The sequence below is a fragment of the Phocoena sinus genome, chromosome 2 (genome assembly GCF_008692025.1).
Source record: "Phocoena sinus isolate mPhoSin1 chromosome 2, mPhoSin1.pri, whole genome shotgun sequence".
Classification (NCBI taxonomy): Eukaryota; Metazoa; Chordata; class Mammalia; order Artiodactyla; family Phocoenidae; genus Phocoena; species Phocoena sinus.
The window spans coordinates 159,290,550-159,303,705 of record NC_045764.1 but is presented as its reverse complement, the minus strand read 5'-3'; positions in this window follow the sequence as shown (position 1 = coordinate 159,303,705).

Sequence of the window (13,156 nt, the reverse complement as noted above, 5' to 3'; positions counted from 1 at the left end):
TCCTCCCCTTAGCCATTCAGTTGTGGCCAGAGAGATCCAAGTCTACATAACATAAACATAGTTGCCATGTTCAGGAAACGAGATGTATGTGGCTTGAATTGCACCCCAAAAGAAATTGCAATGTTTATACCTGTGAATGTATGAAAGGGAAAGGAGAAAGAAAAAAACCTAAGAAATATTAAAATAAAGACTATCTTAGTAAAAAAAAAAAAATTGATGGTTGAGAATGTGGATATTTAAGCAGGGAAAACAGTATATATATTATGTATATATATATATATATATATATATATATATATATATATATATATATAAAATTGGAGGTTATCATTTGTTCTCCCAAACTTATGGAGAAAGGTATCTACTGAACAAGTTTTAAGTTGAAGGTCCTGAATTTAGTAATTGCAGAATTCAAATGTATGTTCTTATACTTATTTCTTGTGTGCCACATTTGATGTTAATTTCTGTATCAGTTTCATTATTTGTAATATTGGCACAATATTAATATCAAGTGCTAGTTGATAAAGACTGAATGAGAATATGTAAATAACATCTATAAGTTTATTATAAATAGTATTATATTATAAAGACAATATTAAAATAATCATAATTATTTTAGGATCAGAGCTTTTGCCCTCTCATATATTTGGATGTTTAGAGAAATCATGCTGGGTTGAGCTAGTCTGATGTTTGGGGCCTCAGGATTTATGCTGCAGTTCTTACAATAAGTAGCTCTGTGGTTTTGGCAAGTCGTGCCATCTTCCCTCAAGTTGACCCATCTGGAAAGAGTAGCTTGATTTAAATTCCTTGAACTATCTCTGGTGTGAGTCCATCTTATTGACATAAACATGAGAGTCCTTGATGATGAAAATCATAACAGCAAAACACAGTTGGTCTGCTCATGACACCATCAAATACAACTTTTCTTCTTTAAAGTAGAGAGAGGATATGAGACATTTACAGGAGAGAACCCATCTTTTAACAGAACACATCCTGTAAGTAAATTAAATCATTCTTGTAGCACAAAGGCAGCCTCAAGCAACTACAAACAGGAGAACCAAGCACTGTTTTCAAATGACATCATATATACTCTGACCTGCTTTCACTTTAAGTGATTTTCAGTGTATGCAAGAAAAGTGTGTAGCTTATTTATTATAAAGCTAAAAGTCCATAAAAGTCCTTTAAATGTTTCAATAAATGTATGAAAAGCTATTTTTCAAAAGGAAAGCCAACTAGAAATTTATTTTTCTTATGGCTTGAAATATGCTTAAATCAAATTTGATTCCATGATCTTCTTACACTCTACAGATACTGTAGTTTTTCTTGACACTTTGATTATTTTATAGAAATATATTCATTTGACTGGATAAATAACTAGAGTTGGGGAGAAGTAAGTCTAATTTTAAAAGGAATATAAATTTGGAGGTATCACCCCACTCTCCTTAAATTCAAATGAAGTTAATTTAAGGCACATGTAGTCTGTCATGTTCAGAAGATATATTATAATTAATAAAATATTCATTATACTGGGAAGCCAGTTACTTTCCTCTAAGGACATGCTATTGGGTTTATCTGAAGTAACAGAAATGCTCAGAGTTAATTGAGTTTGTCTTATGCTAACAAGAAATTGTGTCATAGTACAGAAAGATTTTAGAATACTCAAAGGTCAATCTATATCATGAAAAAAATATCTGCACATAAATGTTTCATGAGGGATTGCCATAGAATAACATATGAAAAAAACCATAATCTGTGTTTAGTCTTCTAATTGGATTGTTTTAAAGTTCTGCATTTTAATTAGGATGGTTTCAGCTGTAGATAACAGAGAAATGGATACAAGCTTTACGAGTACAGGATAATTTAGTGATACATATATTGGAAGTTCAGAGGTGGCTCAAGCCTAGTTTTTGGCTTAATCTAGTGGCCTTTGATCTCCTCTGTAATTGCAAAATTGAGGCAGCATGTTCTGGCTTCTCTACTGCATACTTGGTCATTCAAGGGAAGAGAGAGTTTCTCTTTTGATGGTCTTCTTGTAAGGGCAAAAAAAAAAAAAAAATCTTTCCCAAAGTTCCATAATAAAACATAATAAAAATTTCTGTCTTTGCTTGAATTAGGTCGTGTTACTATTTTTGAACCAGACCCTGCAATAAAATTTTAAAAATCAAGAGGTGGTTATTTTAGGCATTAATTCCTGAAAAAAAAAAATCATTATGGCATAGCATTATGGAGGAGAAGTACCTTCAAAGTATTCTGACCCCTAGAGAGGTCAGGGTCAATATCTCCATAGCAGAAGGTCTAAATATTTATATATGTATGGGAGTGCTGTATGCCTGAATAAAATTAGGGAAAGTTTAGGAATGGGAAAGTGGGAATTTTATTGGGGAGGACACCAACAATGTCCACCATAAACAAATGGTGTGGAAAGATTTGATAAGATTGAGGCACACCAAACTCTAAAGGCTTTGCTCTGTATAACAACAATAAAGATAAAAATATATTTTACCAAAAAATTCCAAACACCAAATTCCATATCTTCTGTATGCCACTTAACCACTGTATATAAAGAAGAGTCCATCTGATGGCTCTAGAACAATTGACCTTTTCAAATAATCAAACTACAACTTGTCCCTACCTTATATGACCCTGTATAGGTATAAACTAAGAGCTAAAGTTACTCTTCTAGTCAAGCCCTTACCCTTACTTCCCTTCACACATATCATGTTCTTTATACTCTTGCCTCTGTGTTCATGTTATGTCATATCCTCCATATACCTCTCTGCCTATGTAAATTCTAACCATATGTCAAACTAGTCTTTGGCATGAAGACTTTTATATCTACATTACTGATCATTGACAGGTGTCCTTTCTGATCTGCAAAGGCAAGTAGAGTCTAAACTATTACTTCCAAAATACATTTATTCAAAAATATTTGTTGTATTAACTGGCAGACACTCTTTTGGATGCCCAGGATAGAGACACAAATTTTCAAAAGGATTTTCTGATATATGTGTAGGTATATTCATGTTTGTATGCTTATATCCTTCTCATATTTCTCAGGCAAGTTTCTCAATTTTCTTAAGTGTTAGAGCTATTTTATAGATTTGTTTCCATTCCCACAATTTACTATTGATTTTGCCCTGAGAGAAAAGATACTCAGCAGCAAGGTAGGAAGCATGAAAAAAATGTTGCAGCTTGATTTTCATGTTTCCATGGCACTGGGAAGGAAAAAGGATGTTATTGAAGTACCATGGTCAAGGTAGGACAGTTTCCAGTAATTATGAGAGCTTAGTATGCATTTTAGGAAACTAGAAGCCCTGGTCTTTATAAAATGTTGCCTTAATTTAGACAAGTTGTTGCTGAAAGTGTAAAATTAATTTTGTTTGGTACTCTTTTGTCAGTACCATAAATTTCTGGTGTCTAATTTCATGGTTTTTGGTTAAAGTTGGTGTTTGCCCTTGAATTAACATATCTAATTAACTTCCCTCCCTCCCTGCTATACTGATGTTACCTGTACCAGGAAGCTCTGAATGTTACATATAGACAAGGATAACATGGCTGCCACCCAAATATGTGTATGTTCACACACACACACACACACACACACACACACACACACACACACAGGCTCTGACCAAACTGTAGGTTACCAATCAACCTGAATTAAAAACTTCAATTTTTCAGAATCTCAGAAGGTTAAAATTATGACTTTATTTTTTGGTGCTGATCACATATGTTTACTGACCTTAGTACGATCCTTGTAATTAATTGACATCAATTCAAAGATAGCTCATTGAGTCACAAGTTTCCCATATAGAAGGCCACTTTGCTTTCTTTCATCTAGTCCCACCAACTTCATAAACCATGCTTTTTCATGTTTTATGCTTGAACCCGTGAACTTTGGGAAATTGAAAATTCATTTTTGGTATCCCAGTGATACAATATTTATACACAGTGTAAATAATCTATGCCTTTTAAGAATAATTTGGAATATTACAACTGAAACTTTTTCAGCTGCAGCTTAAAGCTGAAATATTTAGGAAAAGTGTGACCACTCTAAGGGAAATTTGGATTTTTTAAATCATTTCCAAAACGTGTGGTGAGCTGGTGTTATATTGGAAATGAATTTAATCTAAACATGCTATGGTTTATGAACACTGTCAAAGCCAAACACAGCATAATGAAACTTCATTTTAATGTACTCCCATTTAATATTTTCTAACATTTACCATTTGTTTATGAGATTTATATAGCACCCATTATCCAAATAGCTCAAGACACTGTTCAAAGAATATTAAACCAAGACCCTTCATATAAAACTCCTGAAAAAAAAATAGGGTAATAGAAGAAAAACCTTGAGAAACCACGTGCACAGAAAGGAAATCTCAGCCAGAACCTATGAGGCAATTTGTCTCCATAAAATGCTTTTTGGTACTATATCTCTGAGCAATGATGTTTCACTCTAACTGGATTATGAACTTTAAGTAGCTCTGATTCACTTTGAGTTCTTAGATAAAGTCTGTTGATTTCAAGTGCATTTGTCAAAAAATCACTTGTGACATTAGAAAGAAAATGTGGCACCTAAAACCTGGAGTTTCTTAATTTTTTAAGTCATATTTAAAACTACTTTTAAGGATGAGTTTTAATACTTGGAACCAGTTCTTAAGCTGTAATGTCTTAAATTTATGTGGATGATGTTTTCATTCTTTGAGGATACACACAAAGGAAACAACAGCAACTAAATATTCTTAATGACACTCAGCACAGTTTCTCCCGCTATATGGGTATTCACCTATTGATATAAAAACATATCGTTTCAGAAAAGGGTAAAAGTTTAGGCTTTAGTACAACTCCTTCATTTTGAAAATGAACATATTGAGACCCAGGGATTCTGATAATTTGTCCAAGGTCCCTGTCTCAGTTTCTTACAGAGCTGGAGCTAGATTGATTCCTAGTTTAATCATTTTTTTTTCTTTAGAACTGTGTTTTTTATAAATTGATCTGATTTTGGTAATAGCATTTCCAAGCGACTGAGGGTGGAAGTATTTCTTGAGCTCATATTGTTTATCGAAACTTGAGCATCTCAGGTTTCCAAGTCTCACTCATTGTGCTAAGCTTTGTCTTTCAATGTGGGCCATAATGTGACCAGCCTTATTTGCCATACTTTCCTGATGCTGTTGTACGGAGGACTGGATAGGAAGACTTAAATTTCATGTGGTTTGTCTTTTTTCCTTTGAACAGGAATTCACCTATGATGTCTTAGATAAGAAGCAGCATAAGTCAATGCCTACCACTCACTGATAGAGATGTTTCTCACACCTCTGTGCTCTGCCATGGACCTTGGCAATTAATTATCCAATCCAACCATTGTATTTTACTGCAGAGGACCAGAGATGTTAAGTGTCTTTCTCAAGGTGACAGTCCTTGTTTACAAGCACTCTTGAATCTCTAGTATTTTTTGTGTTTTTCACCTGGAAAATACTTTCGATGTTAGGTAAGAAAATGGACTGGAAATCTGGTCTCTCCGACACCAGAGCTTAACTCTGTGACTTAACTGTTTGATCTCGATCTGGTTAATTAAGCACATTAAGGTTCAGTTAATACATCTGTAAAACTGAAATTATAGTAATACCTATCTAATAGAGTATGGTGAAGATTTATTGATAGCATTTTCATGAGGCTAATTTTCATGATTCTGCAGCAGTTCCATCAGTTAACACACACACACACACACACACACACACACACACACCTTTAATTAATACCATTGTATCATTCTCCACTCTCCTAGCCACAGCAATATTTCCAGGGAATTATTGCAAAAACTTCAGGTAAAATCATTCGAGAGAGAAAATTCTAGTGTTATACTAATTGAACATGTTCTGCCCCAAATCTTCAAATCCATTGCTTTTAATTTTTTCTTAGATTTATGTTTTCTTTTTTTTTTTTTTTAGATGTATATTTTCAAGTCTTCCTCATCCAGCTGCATTACAGCCTTAAGGACAAAATTGATCAGGTGGGAAGTACACTAAGATAGCTAACGTAGTCACTATTTTGGTAACTGAAATGGAAAACCAAAAATAGAACTGCTGTACATGCTCTGGTAGAGGAATAATATGTGGAAAGTAGCAAGTATAATCAATCCCAAATAGAAGATAATCCCAAAGTCTTTCCTGGTCTCTATGATGCAATACAAAATAATTCCATATGGTTAAGATTATATTTTTCTTTTGTTCATTTATTTTGAGCATAAATTACACATTTGCTTTCCTTATTTTGTTGTCTTTATCTCAAGATGGGACATTTTGTTCTTATTTCAGCCCTCACTTCTAAATCCTTTAACTAGGAACAACTGAAGTGTTCAGGCCAGTTAAATTTCTCCTAGATTCCAATTCATTTTCAGGAAATACATAAATGGCTGCTATTAATACATTGACATAAGAATATAAAGAAATTTTAGTTGTCTCTCTATATCTGTTGCTTCCTACTTCATTTACATGTTACCTAATTTTTTTAAAAAATCCTGCTGCCTGTCACTCTGGCAGGAAGTTTATGATGTTGGGACACTGGTCTCACAGAGGTATGAGCAGCACATCATTAATTGTGGGTGCTTCGATTTCACTTGCTTAATCACTGGAATTTGCCTGTTCTGGGTATGGGATACCCAACCACCCAGCCTCTGTTATCTTGACATGATGCAATGATGATGTGGACCACGACCCGCTTTTACTCTTTGACCCTTAACCTGGTCTCATGGTTCTCAAGGGTCTATTCCTCCCAGAGCCTTGTCCTTTCCCCTTGATGTTGAATTTAATCTTTTCCTACTGCACGTTACCAAGACTATTTACCTCTGGGTAAAGTGACATGCTTTATGCTTTGTGGCAATCTTGCCATAATTGTGCTAATCAACAAATGACAGACCAGAAAATGGGCAATGACTCCCCTTTTGTGGGGAAGAGTGAGCAGTTGCTTTTTGTATCTTCTTTATCACTCCCTTGCTCAAACTAGCACCCACTCAGTGTCTCTGGCTAGCACATTGATATAGTGTTACAGCATTTGAAAATGTCCACTTAAAGACTAGGGTGATCAGCCATAGGCATTGAAGCAAATATAAAAGGAATGTAGTAATTCCTCCACAAATTACCAGCTTTATGCCAATCAAATTAAACATTCCAACATGGAACGTCTATGAGTTTATTAATAAAGTACAAGCATTTATGAGGATAGTTTGGCTTTATGCATAACATTTTGAAGAGAAGAAGACTGGCCATGTCAAAATTATGGAGATAGGCAAGTGACCTATTTCCCATCTCCTCTTTCCTTACCCTCTGAAAGGACCCCTTTCTTCCTGTCTCACCCACTTACTCTCTTGTTTGTCAGTACTTTACTATCAAAGTGTGGATGACTCCAAAGTTATTAACTTTTAATATTAGTTGTAACATTTCCAGTATTAATTGTTATAGATTGGTTAACTGATTTAAATTTATTATTAATTACATTTAGTTTTATATCCCATATTCCAATTAGAATGATGGCTGGTATTATTAGAGCTGCCTGGGAGTTTCATTATATTTTTCCTCCAAGAATTGCCGAGTAGAAGAGCAAGTGCCAACCTGCTAACAAGTTCTGGAAGAAGTCCTGGGAAGCTCTAGCCTCTTGTCCTATACCCCTACCCAAAGCCCTTTATTGGAGCAAAGAAACTGAAAACCTAGTCATAACTTTCCTGATGGGCAGCAATAAGGTATATTGTAATTATGTAGGTTAAGCATGAGAGTTGGAAAATTATTAATATTATTTGAAAAGTAAATGTAAGGTTAATTACCATAAATGCCAGTCACATATCACTAATTTCTAGTTATTATGCAGATGAATATATATCAAAATGAGAACATTATGTTAAATGTGTGTGTGGAGAGAGAGAATGAGAGAGAGGCAGTTTTACTTATACCATTAAACTCTATTTGTTAATTTTGAGTCTTACAGAATCATTAGGAACTCACACTTTTCAAAAACAAAGAACAGAGGAAACAGTTGTATTATTCTCCTAGTAATAAGGACAATGTGTAATGATTAAAAGTTTACTTAAGGGACTTCCCTGGTAGCAGAGTGGTTAAGAATCCACTTGCCAATGCAGGTGACACGGGTTTGATCCCTAGTCTGGGAACATCCCACAGGCCACAGAGCAACTAAGCCCGTGTGCCACAATTACTGAGCCTGCATTCTAGAGCTCATGAGCCACAACTGCTGAGCCCACGTGCCGCAACTACTGAAGCCCGCGTCTAGAGCCTGTGCACCGCAAAGAAGAGTAGCCCCCGCTCGCCATGCCACAACTAGAGAAAGCCCACGCACAGCAACGAAGACCCAATGCAGCCCTCCCCAAAAAAATTTACTTTAGAGTGTTTGATAAAAGCTCTGATATGAAAATAACAGAAGTCCAAAAATATATATGTATATATTTCTTAATTTACAGTACATCATATTAAACAAGAAACATTCTGGTTTTGAGTGGTGGTGTTTTTAAATGATACACAAAGAAAAAAATTAAAATAACTTCATCATGATGGAGAATCAACAAAAATATGCTTTGCAGCCTCTGGAAAATAATTTACTCAGTGAATTCAGAGAGAAAATAGCTTCCTGCATTCTAATATCTAGAATGAATCTCTCAGTGTGTCTCTTTCCCTAAAAACTTAACATTACATTCATCTATATTAAATAAGCTTTTAAAAAATATATATGTGTTTAAAACTTTTGCAAAATAATACTTCAACTATTTGCTATCATCTCAATGCTCTCATTATACAATTAAATACTAAACATGCTATGACAGATTGCAATATACTATTAATTCAGAGGTTAAGAATACATTAAGGATTTGAAACTCTACAATTTTAACTCTTATTTATTTGTGGTTTACTTTGATCTTTTGTAAGTATCAAAGTCCTTTAAGGTTATGGCAAATAATGACTGTACTTACCAACTATCTTCTCTATTGTAAAACTTCCTTGGTTGTGACATACATACAAGCCCACACTCTACACACAATTCTTTCCAATGCCAGTCTCATTACCAAAACAGGTAACTAAATTTATCATTTTTATGCTAGCATAAATTCTACATATTGCTGAATCAAATGCAGTACTGCAGTGTCCCTTGATATTAATTTCTACCTACATATTTTAGAGGGATACAAGGCTTGGCTTGATGACGACACAGTATGAAACCAAAAGAAGGAGGACCTGTGCTTCCAGATTAGCTGCTACTCACCTAATGCATTATCTTCAGAGGCATACATCATCTTCCTCAATATCTGAAGTAGTATTTTTATAATTACACTTTGAATCATTGTTAAAGGAGCATATGAATTCCATTGTTTCTTGATTGAAACAGAAAGACAATGTTCAGACATATTATTCCTTTTGTTAAACCACAGGTCATGAATCTACAGCAAAGACCTACTCTGAGTATGCAATTCTAGCAACTTCAGTGTACAGTGTGAAATACTAAATACCACATTTACTTCAAAATCCATTGTTCTATTGTGAGATCTGTGTAAAGTACAGAAACACAACAAGAGTTAGATTTTTTGCAAATGCTGCCTTGTGCTGCAACGTCTCAAGATAGTTCAGTAGAAGTCACCTGCCTGCAGAACAAGCATGATTTCAGTTTTGATTTCCCTGGTGGTGGTAATTATCTGGATATTCCCTTTGGGTACTAACATTACAAAGACAACCCATCAATCCTTAAAAGTTATCTTCTATAGAAAATAGCTAGCTATGATTAGAACAACTCAGTTCTGTTTATGTCTTAGAATGGAAGAAAATCCATGAATATTATGTCAGTATGGAATAATAAATGGCTATGAAACTAGGAGTGCCAAGACAAGAAGAAGCAAGAAGGTGAAATTCAAGAGAAGACAAAATGAGGAATGCTTGTGGTGGGATTAAGGTTTCTGGTCCACAGTAAATGGTGCACACATGCCTTTTGTTGACATAGAATGGCTGTAAATCAGAAACCAGGAAGGGTAGTTTCTCCTGGAAGATACTTCTACTGCAGCAATTAAGAGATCAGAAATAAGGAGAAATCTCAAAGAAACACAAATTGAAGAGGGAGTGATGGGTGAGTAGGAAACAGCTGTATTATAGCAGACCCGGGAAACCTTGAAACTTCCTGAACGAGGAAATTCTCTCTCTCCATCAGGATTCTTCATGATGCTTAGTGTAGAATTACTTTTCGGTTGGAACTAGTCTAGAACTTGGAAGAGGAGACAAGTAAATTGTAGCTTCTTACTGACTGAATGTGCAACAATTATAAAAGGAAATAAAAGGAAATCAGAACTGAGGCATGAAATAATGCCTAAATATTTGTGGTTAAAATTGTAATAAAGTTATATTGACACTTTTTTTTACCATATTTATTAACTATTTTGTTATTCATTAATTCCCCCATTAAAATTTTTACTGATTATAGAACTGGGTCAAAGTTTTGCTATGTATGTATAGTATCTGAATTATCTTAGTAATGCACTTTTTATTACAAACAGTATTCTGCTAACTTGAGTTTTAGTTCCACTTTTGTCAATTGTAGGATTCTCAGATTTATTTTCTTCCTGTGTAAAATGGGAATAGTAGTACCGATGACAGGGTTAAGTGGGAATTATTTGAGATAATTTATACAAAGAGCTTAAGTACTTTCCACATTCCAGGCACTGTGCTGTATAATGAAGACACATGATGGTCCTACCTTTGAGTGGTTTATATTCCACATCTGATAAATGTTTTTCTGTTTGAGTTTCAAATCAGTGAAGTTTTCCAGGGCACTGCCTTGGCTTTGTACCCCTCCTTCCCCAGGAACTAGCTCAATGAACAGTGAATAGCAAGTATTCAACAAAATAAGTTTGAGTTGCTCTATATCCTTGTGATGTAAATATGTCAGCTATGTAATTCCTATTGCAGTCACACCCCAAAAGTCCAAAAATGTTATTAATAATACTTGAGGGTCACACAGCTAGATTATGGTGAAGGCTGACCATCAACTCCATCTTTTGGATTCCTAACATATTGGATTCTCCCCACCCACACACAATTTACTCATTGTTGATATTATAGGAAGAGGGTTAAGCAAAAAGAGAGTATTGATAAATCTGGGCTTTGAAAGAGAAAAGCATATCATCTTTGCATTGATGATGGATTTTCATAGACAATTCCTGAAGATAAGCAACTCCCACAAAGAGGTACATGGCTCAGTTGGTGAAAGTCTATGAAAATCCAGACTCTTGTCTCCTTCTCCGTGCAATACCCTCTAGACATTCAGTTTACAGTTTCTTTTCCCACTCATGGGCAGTGCTTTATGTAAAATTGAAAAACAAATTAGTAATTCATCACTGAATCCTAACTGCAATATGTAGGTGTGCAAACTGTATTTTTAGGAATCTAATATTCAGGCTATAAATATTATCTTGTTCGTAGAGAGTATGCAGGAATATTCCTTCAAAATTATTTATCCTTTCAAAACAAAACACAGGCTGTTCTGTTCATATTCCATGTGGTACATACTGCTGGGAGATGGTTTTTGGATTAGAAGGGTTATAAATTATTTTAAATTGAATGATATTTTTATTTAGCTAGTGCAGAAGAAAATCAAGAAGAAAAGTGATTATCTTTTCTTTTCTCATACGATTTTATCTGAGAATTGAAGACATTTTAGAGTTCAGTTCAACATCCTATTCTGCAGAAACGACCATTGTAATAGTCTTGATAGGAATTCATCCAGCTTCGGCTTTAACTCTTAAAAGAAGTATCTCCTTAGCAGGCTTATGCTGTTTGAAGAAGTCTGAATGGACTCTTCTTCAACATATTGAGAGTAAATTCAATTTACTGTGATTTCGAAATAGTGGGTATGGCTCTGCACAAAGAATAGCATGGAATATCTAATTCCTCCTTTTTCCATGTGGACCTCTCATATTTGGAGAATATTGCTGGGTCTCATCAAAACTTTTTCACAGTAAAGTTGTTGGGGTTATTTGAGCTATACCTCCTCTGGTATGCTTTTCAGACATGTTTATATCCTATTCTTTCTACCCAGGTATTAAATATTCTTAAAATATATCATCTGTAATTGAACACAATATTTCAGATGTATTTTAACCATGTACAGACCATTATGCCAAGTTATCTTTTTATTTCAGGAAACAATTCTTTTTTTCAGATTAATTCAGCTCTTTTCACAGCCATACCAGCAGGTCTCCTCTTTTTGTGCACATAACAAATAAAAGTTATTAGTAAAGATTTAGATGCCCTCATTCTATAGTGGGGGGCTGAGTCTTTCAAATTGATTTGTGGAATTTTTTATTTATTTCTATTACTTTGAATTTCTTTTTCTGGGGCTGATTATTCCAATAATTTGAGATCTGATGCACATGTATGTATCAGTTCAGAAGACATGCTCCACTGTTGTCTGCTACCTGGATTCAAATCCTGGTTCAGACACTTATTAGCTGTGTATTTGTGAGCAAGGCAATCAGTGTCACTAAATTTACTCCTCTGTAAGATAGGAATAATAACAGTAACTGCTTATAAATTAGATGAAGTTTCTCAAAAGATTACCTCAGTGTCTGACCCATGAAAATTTTGAAAAAAAAATCTTAGCTATTATCATTGTCATTATTAAAGATACTAGCTGTCACAGCAAGTGTAATAAAATATGGAAACTTGTAGCTGTTATATATACACTTTTTAAAAAATATCTTTATTGGAATACAATTGCTTCACAACTGTGTGTTAGTTTCTGCTTTATAACAAAGTGAATCAGCTATACACATACATATATGCCCATATCTCCTACCTCTTGTGTCTCCCTCCCACTCTCCCTATCCCACCCCTCTAGGTGGTCACAAAGCACAGAGCTGATCTCTCTGTGTTATGCGGCTGCTTCCCACTAGCTATCTATTTTATATTTGTTAGTATATATAAGTACATGTCACTCTCGCAATTCATCCCAGCTTACCCTGCTCCCTCCCCGTGTCCTTAAGTCCATTCTTTATGTCTGTGTCTTTATTCCTGTCCTGCCACTAGGTTCTTCAGAACAATTTTTTTTTTTTTTTAGATTCCATATATGTGTTAGCATACGGTATTTGTTTTTCTCTTTCTGACTTACTTCA